Here is a 12,882-nt window from a genome sequence, read left to right on the forward strand (position 1 = left end):
GAGGTCATTGACCCTCTGGACATGTAGCAGAGGAAAGAGTACCCTAGAGGGAGTTCTGGGTCTCAAACTATGGCCCACTTAGATGGGGCACATCTATGAGGCACCTGGGTGGTGCAGTTGTTAAGCATCTGATTCTTGGCTTCCCCTCAGGTCATGACCTCACTGTTCCTGAGGTTGGGCTCTCGGCCGACAGGGCAGAGGCTGCTTAGGATTCCCTCTCTTTCTCTCTCTGTCCCTCCCCTGGCTCTCTCTCTCTCTCAAAATAAATTTTAAAAATTAAAAACAAAAAACAAAAAAGCCCACAGATGGGGCACATTTGGTCCCCATCCCATTCTCACTCACCAAAAACATGTTTCAAAATTGATTTTGTTTCATATTAATTTTAATTACTATGCACACTTGAATACATTCTTCTGGTAGACATTGAAATATAGAGAATGCAAAAAGTCCCCTGTCTTTCCCTTGATCATCCCCCTCTAGAGGCCATCCCATGTTCAGTTTGCATTTTTAAACACTTATAACCCAGTATGGACGCAAAAAAGAACGTCGAGATTTGTTTTACATGACGGCTATGGAGTGAATGGGATCTGCCTGCATCCACACGAAGGGTAAAGGCCCAGCTACAGAATCCCTTCCCCTCTCTCTCTGTCCCCCAACCCCAAGGATATCTCAACTTGCTCCTTCCTTCAAATCCCTTCTAGTAATTTAGCAGTCTTCTCCAAAAGGTTGCTACTGAACAGTGTCCGGGTAAAAGAATAAACTATACTATGGATTTTTCTCATGTTTTTTTCCCATACATTTTTTAAAATTACATAAGTAATATATAAATAGGTGCTTAATGTAAAAGATCCAGAAAATACAGAAATATAAAGAACAAAAGGGTAAACTCCAGCCTCACTGTACCATCTCCCCTCCACATTGTCCGCCCGTCCTCCCACCCCCACCCCCCCAGTCATGTTGTGTACTTTCCCGGTCCTTTTTGCTTTCCACTTTCATTATGTGTCTTGCAAAGCAACAGTATATTTTAGAAACTTTTCCGCGTCACTGTCCTACGACTAAAGGATTAGAAAAAACCAGAAAATGCCTTTAGGTAATGAGATACAGGATAAGCAAGTTTCAAAGGGTGAGGAGGGGCAGGAAATCTTTGTACACAAGCCTGAATAAGGAGGGCTGGGCTGCCAGGGTGTTGAGTGTGTTTGGGGCTAAGGACTCAGCAGGGCCAGGTCAAAAGCAAGCCTTCCTGCCTTCCCAGGTCTTCCATCCCTGCTTTTCAAATCCTGTTAGTGTCACTGGGGTATTTATTTTAATAATTAAAATAATATGCACGTAAAACACTGATTCAATACACGAGTGCTATTTTCTCATCTTAACATTTTGACTTAGAGAATCGTCAATGGACACTTCACGCCATTCAGCCAGTTAATCAGGACAGAGGAGGAAAGAGTGACTCAGACAGAAGATGTGTCTAAAAGGAAACACTGCATTAACTTCTTTTTTACCGTGTTTACTCAGAAACCTGAGCTTGCCTGACCTAGTGCAGGAAGAAAAGGAAGCCCTGGAAATACGATTCCTGCTCTACAGAGATGGGAAGGTGGCACGTAGGCAGACTCCTGGTAAAAGGCTGAATGAGTCTGTTTACGAAAGATATAACTCTCGATTTCCCAAGAGTGAGAAGCTACCTTCCAAGGCTTCAGTGAATTTCATTTTGAAAATCTCCTTTCATTTTCCTGTGTGTGTATTAGGACGTCTGAGTTGTGAATGACCCAACACCGGCTTCGGCAAGCACACACATGTCCTGATTCATTTTACCCGTCAAGATAGTGGTCGATGCTGACCTCAAGAACCACCACCTTTGGGGGTTTCTCACCTTCATTTCTTCCCTGGGCTGTGCTGGCCTGATGGTTTCTGAGAGAGAGTTGATTTGGACTCGGTAAACTTCAGGCTTAAACCATCCCAACTCAGCCTCTGTATAAAGAAGCCAAATGCTAGAGTTGGAATGACTGGGCCTGCTTAGATCATGTGACTGCCCTTAAACCAAACCGTAGGTATGGAGGTATTGAGGGATAGGACGTTCTGATGGCAGGTTGGGGTTTTTACTCACCTCCGTGGCCAGTGTGGGGAAGGCTTGGTCACCAGAAACACAATGCACAGGATGGCGAGGAGCCCGTTCTCAAAGGGAAGTGGTGGCTTTTTTTTTTAAATAATGTTTTTATTTATTTTTGAGAGAGAGAGAGAGGGAGAGAGCGAGGTCTTTGTTATAGCCTAAAGTATTGAGGGAAACTACTATTTTTCAGAGCTGCTTTGATAGCGGTAATAAGAAGCGTTACATTGGATGGGGCACCTGGCTGCCTCAGTTGGTAGGGCACGTGACCGCTGATCTTGCGGTCATGAGTTCAAGCCCCACGTTTGGCATACCGATTACTTAAGTGCCCAGTCACCAGAAATTGGAGACGCTCTATTGGGTCTCTGGGCCTGTGGTTTTTTTCTCCTTTCGATGCCTGGCTCGTTTCAGTGGCCAGCATTATCTCCAGCTGGTGGTAGAAAAGCTGACACCAATGGTGAATCAGTGCTTCTCAGACTCACAGGAATCACCTAGGGATCTTGTTATGTTACAATGCAGATTCTGATTCAGTAGATCTGGGGAAGGGCTGGAGAGGCTGCATTTCGACTAAATTCCTGGGTGAAGTTGATGTTGCCTGACCATGGGAACACATTTTGAGCAACAAGATATTAAAGTCATGGGAAGGCTTTCCTAAATAAATTAGGTGCCCTCACTGTGCTTTTAACCTTTGATATTTTCAGCAATGTGTATTCGTTTAAGAAATACCCTCTTGAGCAAGGTGTGATGTAATCAATACCAGGGTGTGGTGGTTTAGAAATTACATAGAAAGTATATAAAGCAGATAAAATATAAAACATATAAAATGTTTTCGTATTTGTTCACGGAGTCCAGGAATGTTTTCAGTCATTAGAGATTTAGTGTAACCAGGAATAAACTAGCAAGATGTAAATGAACAATTTTCACGTGTAGATTTTTTTTTTTGAAGTCAGGTACATGGTCTTCATGACAAATTTCTAGACTAAAACTGTGTTTATAATAGTAAGACAAATAGAAATAATAAAGGTTTTCAAGTCAATATCTGAAGGAGAAAAAAGAAACCCTGAAATGACTTCTCTGTTTTGATTTTGCCCATAGCTCTCTATTCTGTCTGCCTGATGTTTCCACCTTTAAGAGAATGGAAAGGGAAGAAGGAAGGAAAGAAAAATGGAGGAGAGAGAAAGATGAGAGAGGAGAAAAGGGATATTTCAGATTGACTTGTACCTTTTTGAAGGTAGGGTAATTTAATTAAAAAACACAGGTTCTTGGGGCACCTGGGTGGCCCAGCCGGTTGAACGGCTGGCTTCAGCTCAGGACATGATCTCATGGTTCATAAGTTCGAGCCCCAAGATGGGCTGCATGCTGCCAGCTCAGAGCCCGGAGCCCACTTCAGATTCTGTGTCTTCCTCTCTCTTTGCTCCTCCCCCGCTCTCTCTCTCAAAAATAAATAGACATTAAACAACAACAGCAACACAGGTTCAGGAGCGGGCATTGCTGTGTTTTGCACACCAGCATTCTCTACCCAGTGTAAGGTAAGTTTACTCCAACTTCTTCCTCACCTCAAGCCTACGTGCCGCCTACCCCTGGTGGCCCCACTCTCAGCTCTGGGGACAGGCCCTGACTACCTTGAGCAAGAATATTTTATCTCCCTGCACACATAGCTGTTTTTGAGGTAAGCATAGCAGATTAGTCTTATCACAGTCAACACAATGCAAGAAGATGTTTCCCAGGATTTCTGAAAAAGATAGCTATTTTTTTCCTCGGGCTTAATTTGGCGATTTGAGGAAGGGTAGTTCAGAGCTAGGGGTTACCGGTCTGGTGAAGTCAACCTATGAAGAAAGACAAGCCCAGAGGGGCAGAAATACAGAGGAGCCTGATGACAAGGGAGTCTAGATGAAGTTGCACCAGAAGGAAACTCTACCTCCAGGGCTCCAATTACGTGACTGAATACATGCCTTTTTAATTTAAATGAGCTGGAGTTGAGGTTTCTGGTCCACTGAAAAAGAAAATGATCTTAGTCGGCTGGGGTGTCCTTGGATGCACAGGAATATCATTCCTCTTTGTTTCTTCTCCTGCTGTGCCCCCCTCCCCCCCCCCCCAGGGTGATTCTGCACACAATAGGTTCTCGCTAATGAATGAATTTAGTGGAAGGCTTTCTGGGTTGGAAGTTGAGACCTGAATGTCTAATCCTAGCTTTGTGCATAAAGAACGGGTGACTATGCACAAATCACTTACCTGTCTGGACTCTGTGTCCTCATTTGAGATACGAAGGGATTGGACCCGGGCACATACTCTTGGCTGGTGCTATGTCTGCCCTCACCGATGTAGCAGTTATGGTTGTCGACGCCCTGTGTCAATTGTGACTGGTACGGGGGACCTATACTCTTTGGTCAGTGCTTTTGCTGTGCTGGTTAAATATTTTAAACATCTCTCCTGTCAATTTATGAATTCAACAAGCATTTAGTGAGTGCTTCCTACCTGTCAGGCACTGGGCTAGGCGCTGGGATACAGTGGAGAGTGAAACACATGCTATCTGTTGTTTTCATGCATCTTACAGTCTAGAGCTGGGGTGATCAATATGGTAACCACTAACCATGTGTGGCTATCGAGCACTTGGAGGGGGTTAGTCCAAACTGAGGTATACTGTATGTATAAAATATAAATATAAATATGTATACATACCCAGGTTAAAAGAGCACCCTCTAATAGTTTTTCATTAATATTTTTTATATTGATTATACGTTGAGATGATGATATTCGGGATATGTTGAGTCACATGAAATGTATTACTAAAATGAATTTGGCTCTTTTCTTCGAACTTTTTTTTTTTTAATTTTTTTTAACGTTTATTTATTTTTGAGACAGAGAGAGACAGAGCATGAACGGGGGAGGGGCAGAGAGAGAGGGAGACACAGAACCGGAAGCGGGCTCCAGGCTCCGAGCCATCAGCCCAGAGCCCGACGCGGGGCTCGAACTCACGGTCAGTGAGATCGTGACCTGAGCTGAAGTCGGACGCTCAACCGACTGAGCCACCCAGGCGCCCCTTCTTCGAACTTTTTAAGTGTGGTTACTAGAAAATATGAAATCACATATGTGGCTTCCATTAGATTTCCAGTGGATGGCGCTAGTTAGACCCGGAGACCAGTGATTCTCAATTTTTAATGTGTCTGTGAATGACCTGAACAATCTTGTTAAAATGAACATCTGGTGTTAGTAGGTCTGGGCTTGAGATTCTGCATGTCTTACGAGCTCCCAGGTTGAGCAGACTGGAAGGGTTTAGAAGGCCTGCGAAATGGTCAGTTAAATGTGGATTGAAACGTTTAAGTATGAATTCAGTAGCATTCATAGAAAGAATGAACATTAAGATAAACGAAAGCCGTCACAGGCGAAATAACGTTTCGTGTCGAACAGCTCAGCACGGAATCAGAGGAAGAGAAAGACACAACTGGCCTCGAGACAGCACAAGAGCTCATGGTGGTGCCATCTGATGTCCTTGTTTCCTTTCACCTTGACTAGTGACGCGCTCTGATTTCCCTGGGGAAGAGCTACGTCTGCCTTTCCACCACACTGCCTCAGTGCCTTTGGGGTGTGGATTCCTGAACCCCACTCTCACGTCCCAGGGGGGAGCAAGTCAATCAGGTCGGGACAGAGCGGGGTGTTCCGGGCACGCAGATTGGGCAGGGAGGGACGCACAGAAGCTCAAGCGGAAAAGAGATTTCTGGGAAGAGACCCTGAGTTTCCTGTGGGCTCCGAGTAGGCAAGGGCCTCCAGCAGTCTTACTGCTGGGGGGGGGGGGGGGGGGGGTTCAAACACAGGCACCAAAGGAAGCCGACCTGCGGAATGGAGAGAGAGTCCAAATTGCACTTTCTGATTTCTTTCGAGCTCCTTATCAAGCTGTCCCTACGGGTAGATAAACTCCCTTCAATTTTGTAAGCCAATAAATGCCATTTGCTTAAGCAAGTTTAATTTCCGTTTCCTATTCTTTGGAACCTAAAGAGGCCTAACCAATAACCCAATGGCACAAACAAAGCACAGAAAATGGGACGTGTCATTTTGCTTGGGAGCTTCACAGAGCACTTGACATTTAAATTAAATGCCTTAAATGACAAAGCAAGATCTAATGAAGCTTTAGATGATAGGACTGTGGTCCTCGTTACATTTATTGATTCTGCAAACTGGGCAGGATTCCTAAAAAGGCCAGGTCAAGTTCACGTGATACAAGTATATGTCTCTAGGCTCTGGGAAAAGCTCTCTAGAGCGGGAAGATGGTTTTCCTGCCAAAACTCTCAGCCAGTTCCTCATCAGGGCTGCAGTGTCACCTCTCTGAGTTGTCATCGCTGACCTCTTTATCCAAAAGTGTCTCTGGTCTTCCTTTCTTCCAGTTATCCTAAGGTCTAACGAGCGTCTTTGACTCTGTAATTATCTTCTTTCACTATTTTTATTTATTTATTATAGTGATCCTATCTTAGAATATAAACTCCTTAAGGGTCAGGACCTTTTCTGTCTTGATAAGTGCTATATTTGCAGCATCTGGCACAGTACCTGTCACCTAGTGGCACAGAAATATCTTGAACTAATGTGCAATTAATTAGAGCATTGAATCCCAGCTTGGCTTCCAAACATTTTATAATGATATAAAGAAACTATAGCAGGTCCAGAAAAAAGAAGCAAAAAGGATGAAAGCATGAAGTTCAGTAAGGAACTGTGAAGAAAATTAAGACCGATGGTTCCCAAGAAGAGAAGGACATATAATCTCACAATTATATGAAAGCTCTTTGTCAGAAAAATGTAGAACAGTTGCCCTCTATTGTCACAAACTTCTAAATCAAAGGGAGAAATGAACAGGAGCACTTTCGTTGGCCCTAGGAAAACTTGAACAACATCAGGTTAAAGGCATGTATTTCAGGGGAACCTGAGTGGCTCAGTCAGTTAAGTGTCCAACTCTTGATCTCAGATCAGGTCATGATCTCACAGTGCGTTCAAGCCCCACATTGGGCTCTGTGCTGATGGCATGGAGCCTTTTTGAGATTCTGTCTTTCCTTCTCTCTGCCCTTCACCTGCTTTCTCTCTCTCTCTCTCAAAATAAATAAATAAACCAATAAAATGAAATGAAATGAAATAAAATAAAATAAAATAAAATAAAATAAAGGCATGTATTTCAGTGCTCAACATATTATGGTTTCCATCAACTGCCCCATCTTTATCAAGGGGGGGGGGGGCAGACTATAGGTTGCTTACCCAATAACTTCCCTTACCCAATAACTTACCCAATAACTTCCCTTCATGGTTAGTAACAGAAACATGATTTCATTTAGGATGGTAATGTGTGCTTCTGGGAGATTTCACATCCCAGTCTATTCTGGTCAATGGCACGTTGACCAGAAAATGGAAAAACCAAAAAATGGAAAATGGAAAAACAATTTCATAATTCTTTTAATTGCCTAAAGAGACTTACTGGGAGTTGCATGCCTTTTACAATCTTCTTTTCTTTGTTCCTGATGCCTGGAAGGTAGATGTGATGGCGGGAGCTCTGGCAGCTATTTTATGACCTTGAGTAGGGAAGTCACACATGAAAAAGCCACACATGAGGAATAATAGCAGAAAGAGAGAATCATCTTGGGTCCCTGATGATTACATGGAGTTTCCATACTCCTTTTAAGTGGAATTAAAGTCCTTGTATTCTTCAGCCACTATTATTTTGCATTCTCAGTTACATACAGTCAAACTTAATTCTAACTGCTATGTCTCAGTTATCTCTTTTTAATCAAACATATCAAGTCTCTATTCCAGAATACCTTTAAAAAATACTAGAAAACCAACTATTTTGGAGAGTTTACTATAACTTCCTGAATTCAGAGTTCTTTATGTCTATATTCAAATGAATTGAAAAATTATAAAGTTTAATGAAGACATTATAAGACTCTATATATGTTGAGACTCCCACATAGAGCAGCAAACAAGCCCAACAGTGGATTTAAAGAGACTTTAAGACACAGACAAATGTGTAGCTAATAAATTTCACTGCCTTAGGGGCACCTGGGTGGCTCAGTCGGGTTAAGTGTCACTTCAACTCAGGTTATGATCTTGCAGTTAGTGAGTTCGAGCCCCACATTGGGCTTGCTGCTGTCAGCCTGTCAGCACAGAGTCCACTTCGGATCTTCTGTCCCCCTCCCCTTGCCCCTCCCCCACTTGTGCGCTCTCAAAAATGAATACATGTTTAAAAAAAATGTTCACTTCCTTAATTGGAAATTATCCTTAATCAAAATGAACTTGGTATGAGAAAGTATGTGTTGTTACTTTCAAAAGCTAATTAGGGGTGTCTGGGTGGCTCAGTTAGTTAAGTGTCTGACTCTTGATTTTGGCTCAGGTCATGATCTCATGGTTCATGAGACTGAGCCCTTCATCGGACTCTGTGCTGACAGAGCAGTGCCTGCTTGGGATTCTCTCTCTCCCTTTTTCCCTGTCCCTCCCCTGCTCATGCTCTCTTTCTCTCTCTCTCAAAATAAATAAACATATATATATATATATATATATATATATATAAAGATAATTAACATTAGCTTATTTTTATGGAATTCTGATGGGTAGGGCTGGGAATAGATTCATACTGATAAGAGTGTTTATGCAATCTAGTGTCATTGAGGACACTGACATTAAGAATCTCAATCCCTAGAGGTCTTTATATAGAGTGGGTAGGAGGGTATCCCACTGTGATATCTTACGTCATGATCACCATGCACTTTCCTCCTGAATCTGATGCCTATGTTACAAAGGGCTTTCTAGAAAGACAGGACCACAGGATTTGGACACACAGGACCTCTTAGAATTCTCCTGATTCTTTCCTTGAAATTCAGTAACTGGAAAATTCCTTGAAATACATTCCATTTTTTCCCCCCAACAAAAAGATAAATGGTAGACACAATTGATTGCCCACTTGTAGCAGCTGTGTTGGTGCCCTGCACATATCTTATCGCTCATATGTCCAGTATATGCTGATGGCACCTGTGAATCTCCACCTCAGGGCTTTCTCCCTACCAGTGTGTAGGGCAATTATTTGTCTTTACTGGGGCTGCTACAGAATCTTTGTATGGATTTGCCAATCCTGCCCACTGAGTCTTGGCTCACAGAGTGCCTGATTTGCCATCATGGAATCTTGTGTAACATTTGTCTGCTACTAAGGGACCCATTTTATGGCAGAGTAGCAATGATGGGCATGTGACTACGGGATCCACAGGTCCTATCATACTACTTCCTCCCCGGTAAGTACTGCCCGATAAAACTCTTTTTTAAAAAAGTAAGCAGAGGGATGCCTGGGCGGCTCAGTCGGTTAAGCATCTGTCTTCGGCTCAGGTCACCATCTCGCAGTCACTGAGTTCGAGCTCTGTGTCTGGCTCTGTGCTGACTGCTCAGAGTCTGGGGCCTGCTTCGGAATCTGTGTCTCCCTTTCTCTCTGCCCCTCTCCCGCTCATGCTCTGTCTCTCAAAAAATAAATAAATGTTAACAAAAATTTTTAAAAATAAATAAAATTTAAAAAATTAAAAAAAAACCTCCTTAGAAGAAAGAAAGAAGAAAAAAAGGTAAGCAGAACGGGGGGGCTTAACCTCATGGCCCTGAGATCAAGTGCTGCCTGGTCTACCAAAGGAGCCAACTAGGCATGCCCTGCCTGATAAAACTCTTAAAGGTCCCTTAAAGGACAGTGCTAAAGAGCCAGCTTGAGGATGATCCTCTTTTGGGGTGGGCCCTGTCCTTCACAGTGCCCTTCTTACAGTTTGAACTGGAGGTCAAATGATGCTGTGTCCAGCTGCTAGACTGTCCTTTCCCAGCCCTGGTAGGTGATCTGTGAGGGGGCTCAGTTTATCAGAGCATTTCACTTGCTAGCAAAATCATGAAGGGAAAGAACATAAACACTGAGCTTGGCAGAACGCAGAGAAAGAAGAATCTAGGCTCTCAATAACACCAGTTGAGCCTTTGAAGCAACCCCGGAAGTGCTTTCCTCTGACCATTTTAAGCGAGATAATAGATGGTTTTATTGTTTAAGCACTTTGTGTCAGAGAGAAGTACTTTCAGGTGTTATCTGTGGCAGTTACTGGAGGCCTTCCCACATTTATTCGTTCCCTGTCTGCTTCCACGTTGACAGTGCCTGCCTCCCATTAGGGAGGCCGGGAAGGCCCACCCTTCCCAGCCTCCCTTGCGGCTAGGCTATGAACATGTGACCTAATTCCAGCCAATGGGACTTGAGGAGCGGTCTGTCGCGAGCCTTCTGACGAAGGGTTTCCACCTTAATAAGAAATGGCCTTAGGGAACGTGCCTCTACGTTTGGGCCACTTGCTGTTGTGTTTTCATGTGACACTTGACACTGTGGCTGCCATCTGTGATGAAGCCGATATGCTGAGACTGACAGTGAAAGGTGGTAAAAGCTCTGATCCTCAGCGACAGGGCAAAGTCTCTGGACTCATCTCGGACTTGCCCTGCCTCTGGAGTAATCTTTATGTGACGCAAATAAAGGTCATCGTTTTTTGTTGATTGTTCTGATCCTTGGAGCCAGAACCATCGTAACTCAAACCTATAGTATCCCGTGCTACCTCAGCTCCTCCCACCCCTTCTCATTCCCCAGAAGTGAAAGAACAAAAAAGGCTTCTGTTACACTTTTGAACATCAGCTGGCCCTGGTTTTACATTATAATGATTATGGAAAATGTTAGCAGTAGTTAGCCAGGCGGTCACAGACTATTTCTGCGACCCTTCAAATAAAACAGATCATTAAGTGTTCTTGAGAATTACAAAGATATCTCCCTGGATTCCCCTGTAATTTGGAAAAATAACAAAGCTATAAAAGGTACTGTTGGATGCTTTCATTTAGTTGGCCGTTATAGTTTCTGAATTGAATTTTTCTAAAAGGAAAGTGAAGGCAAATCCTATAACTCTCACAAGCTCTAGATAAAAATTAAAATATACTGAAAACTTTTTTTTAAATAACTATTTTTAAGTTTATTTTGAGAGAGACAGAGAGAGTAAGAGCGGGGGAGGGAGGAAGAGACAGAGAGAGAGCCTGAGGTGGGGCTCGAACCCATGAAACTGTGAGATCATGACCTGAGCCAAAGTCGGACGCTTAACCGACTGAGCCACCCAGGCGTCCCCGGAGTCCGTCCTTTGATAGCATTTCTATAGACTAGCAGCAACTGAACATATTTCCTAGTGGAAGAACAGGTTGCCTGAGTCAGGTAGCCATTCCTTTAGGTAGCTAAATTGGCCTGGGGCCCAAGGTGAGAGAGCTTTCTTTGCTGTGTGCATCAACGCTCCACCGAGTTCAAGTTCAGACTGCCTCGCTGATTTTAGAGATTCTCTTGGGAAGTGCGCCCTTGCTTTTAGCCTCCGGCTGGCTCAGAAACGTCACCTTTCACCTACTTAAAGAAAAGTTTTGCATAGCGGGGAGATTTACTATTTAAGTAGCTATTTCTAGCTCCTTCACTAAAAATAAAAAAATAAAAAAAATAAAACCCTCCAAATCAGTTTTATTTCCTGTGGTATCACATCTGACTTATTGTTATAACTTTGTTCCCAGACCAATTAAACATTTTGGTGGGTTAAAAAAAAAAAAAAAGCCCAACCCTCCTACTAGTGGGTAACGAAAGGCATCTTTTTTTTTCAGAGCACTGTAGTTTTTGTGTTAGTCATTTGTGTTTTGGTTTGCATTTGTTTGCTTGTGGGGAGGCGGTGTACCTGCACTCCTGTCCTTTTTGCTTTGCAGTGTTTAAAATGAGATATAAGGACAAACTCTTTAAAACACAGAAACACTTCTGGATGCAGAAGAAGAATGTCTAAAAACAATAATGTGGAATAAACTTTATCCCTTGAAAACAATCAAATCTTGATGGGCTATTTACCGGGTTAAGTGGGGCCAAAACAAGAGAAATAATAAAGGAGCCCCTCTCGCTTCCGATTATTTCCGAAAATCATTTTATTTTACAAAATTTGCCAAAAACGTGTGCAAGAAGAAAAGGATAGTGATGCGCTTAAGCGTGAAAAGAATACGCGTATTATCGCATGGTCGATGTTAAGATTTAAACACCACAGCAGCAACAGTGCATTTCCAGTTCTTTTTTTGGGGAGGGGCGGTCTTTTCCCCCTGAGGGGGCGGCCCTACTGCAGACCCCGCTGGACCCGCCTGTCCTCCGCCCACGTCTCGGCCGCAGAGCCCGCCTCCCCTCCCCCCCGCCGCTGCGGTCCGATCCCTCCCGCCGACCGGGTCTCCGCCCCGCGCCGGTGGCGGCTGGGTCCCGTCCTCGGCGGCTCCGCCGAATGACCCGTAGTAACCCCGTCCCGCCCCGGGCCGACCGCGCCGCGCTCCCCGGCCGGAATTCGATAGGCCCAGCCCCGCACGCGCCACCGCCCGCGGGCCAATGGGCGGCGGCCTCTCTGCATATGCAACGAGCGCCGGCCGGGGGTGCGCGTCCCGGGCGGTTCGGCTCAACAGACGCTGGTCTGCCGGCGCCTGCGAGTGTGTCGCCGCGGCCGGGGCTGGGACGAGGCGGTGGTGGCCGCGGCGGCGGCGGCTGCGGCCGGGGTAGCAGAAGGTCGTCCTCTCGCAGTGCGGGCGCGGCGGCTGCGCCGGGGTCCCCAGGAGGCGGCACGGGGCGTGAATTCTCTGGGGCGCAGCCAGGCCTGCGCGGGCCCGAGGCTGGAAGAACGGGGGCTCCTGCGTCGCGGTGAGTGCGGCGCCCGTTGTGGGAGCGGCGGGGGCCGGTCGGCGGCGCGGCCTCGGCGTGCGGCGGGGCTGGGCCCGAG

General features: G+C 44.9%; 1 protein-coding gene across 3 annotated transcripts in view; it reads left to right on the forward strand.

Annotated features, from left to right (window-relative positions):
- The first annotated feature begins 12,662 nt into the window (after window positions 1-12,662).
- The window catches only part of ACSL3 (acyl-CoA synthetase long chain family member 3), a 74,748-nt gene continuing 74,528 nt past the window's right edge, over window positions 12,663-12,882 (forward strand). For 2 of the 3 annotated variants that reach the window (XM_027049446.2, XM_027049436.2), the window contains exon 1: window positions 12,664-12,803. The gene's annotated coding sequence lies outside the window, so the exon portion shown is untranslated. Of the gene's footprint in view, window positions 12,804-12,882 lie in introns of all 3 variants that reach the window. The other variant, XM_027049465.2, reaches the window with a different exon arrangement.

The sequence above is a fragment of the Acinonyx jubatus genome, chromosome C1 (assembly GCF_027475565.1).
Source record: "Acinonyx jubatus isolate Ajub_Pintada_27869175 chromosome C1, VMU_Ajub_asm_v1.0, whole genome shotgun sequence".
Classification (NCBI taxonomy): Eukaryota; Metazoa; Chordata; class Mammalia; order Carnivora; family Felidae; genus Acinonyx; species Acinonyx jubatus.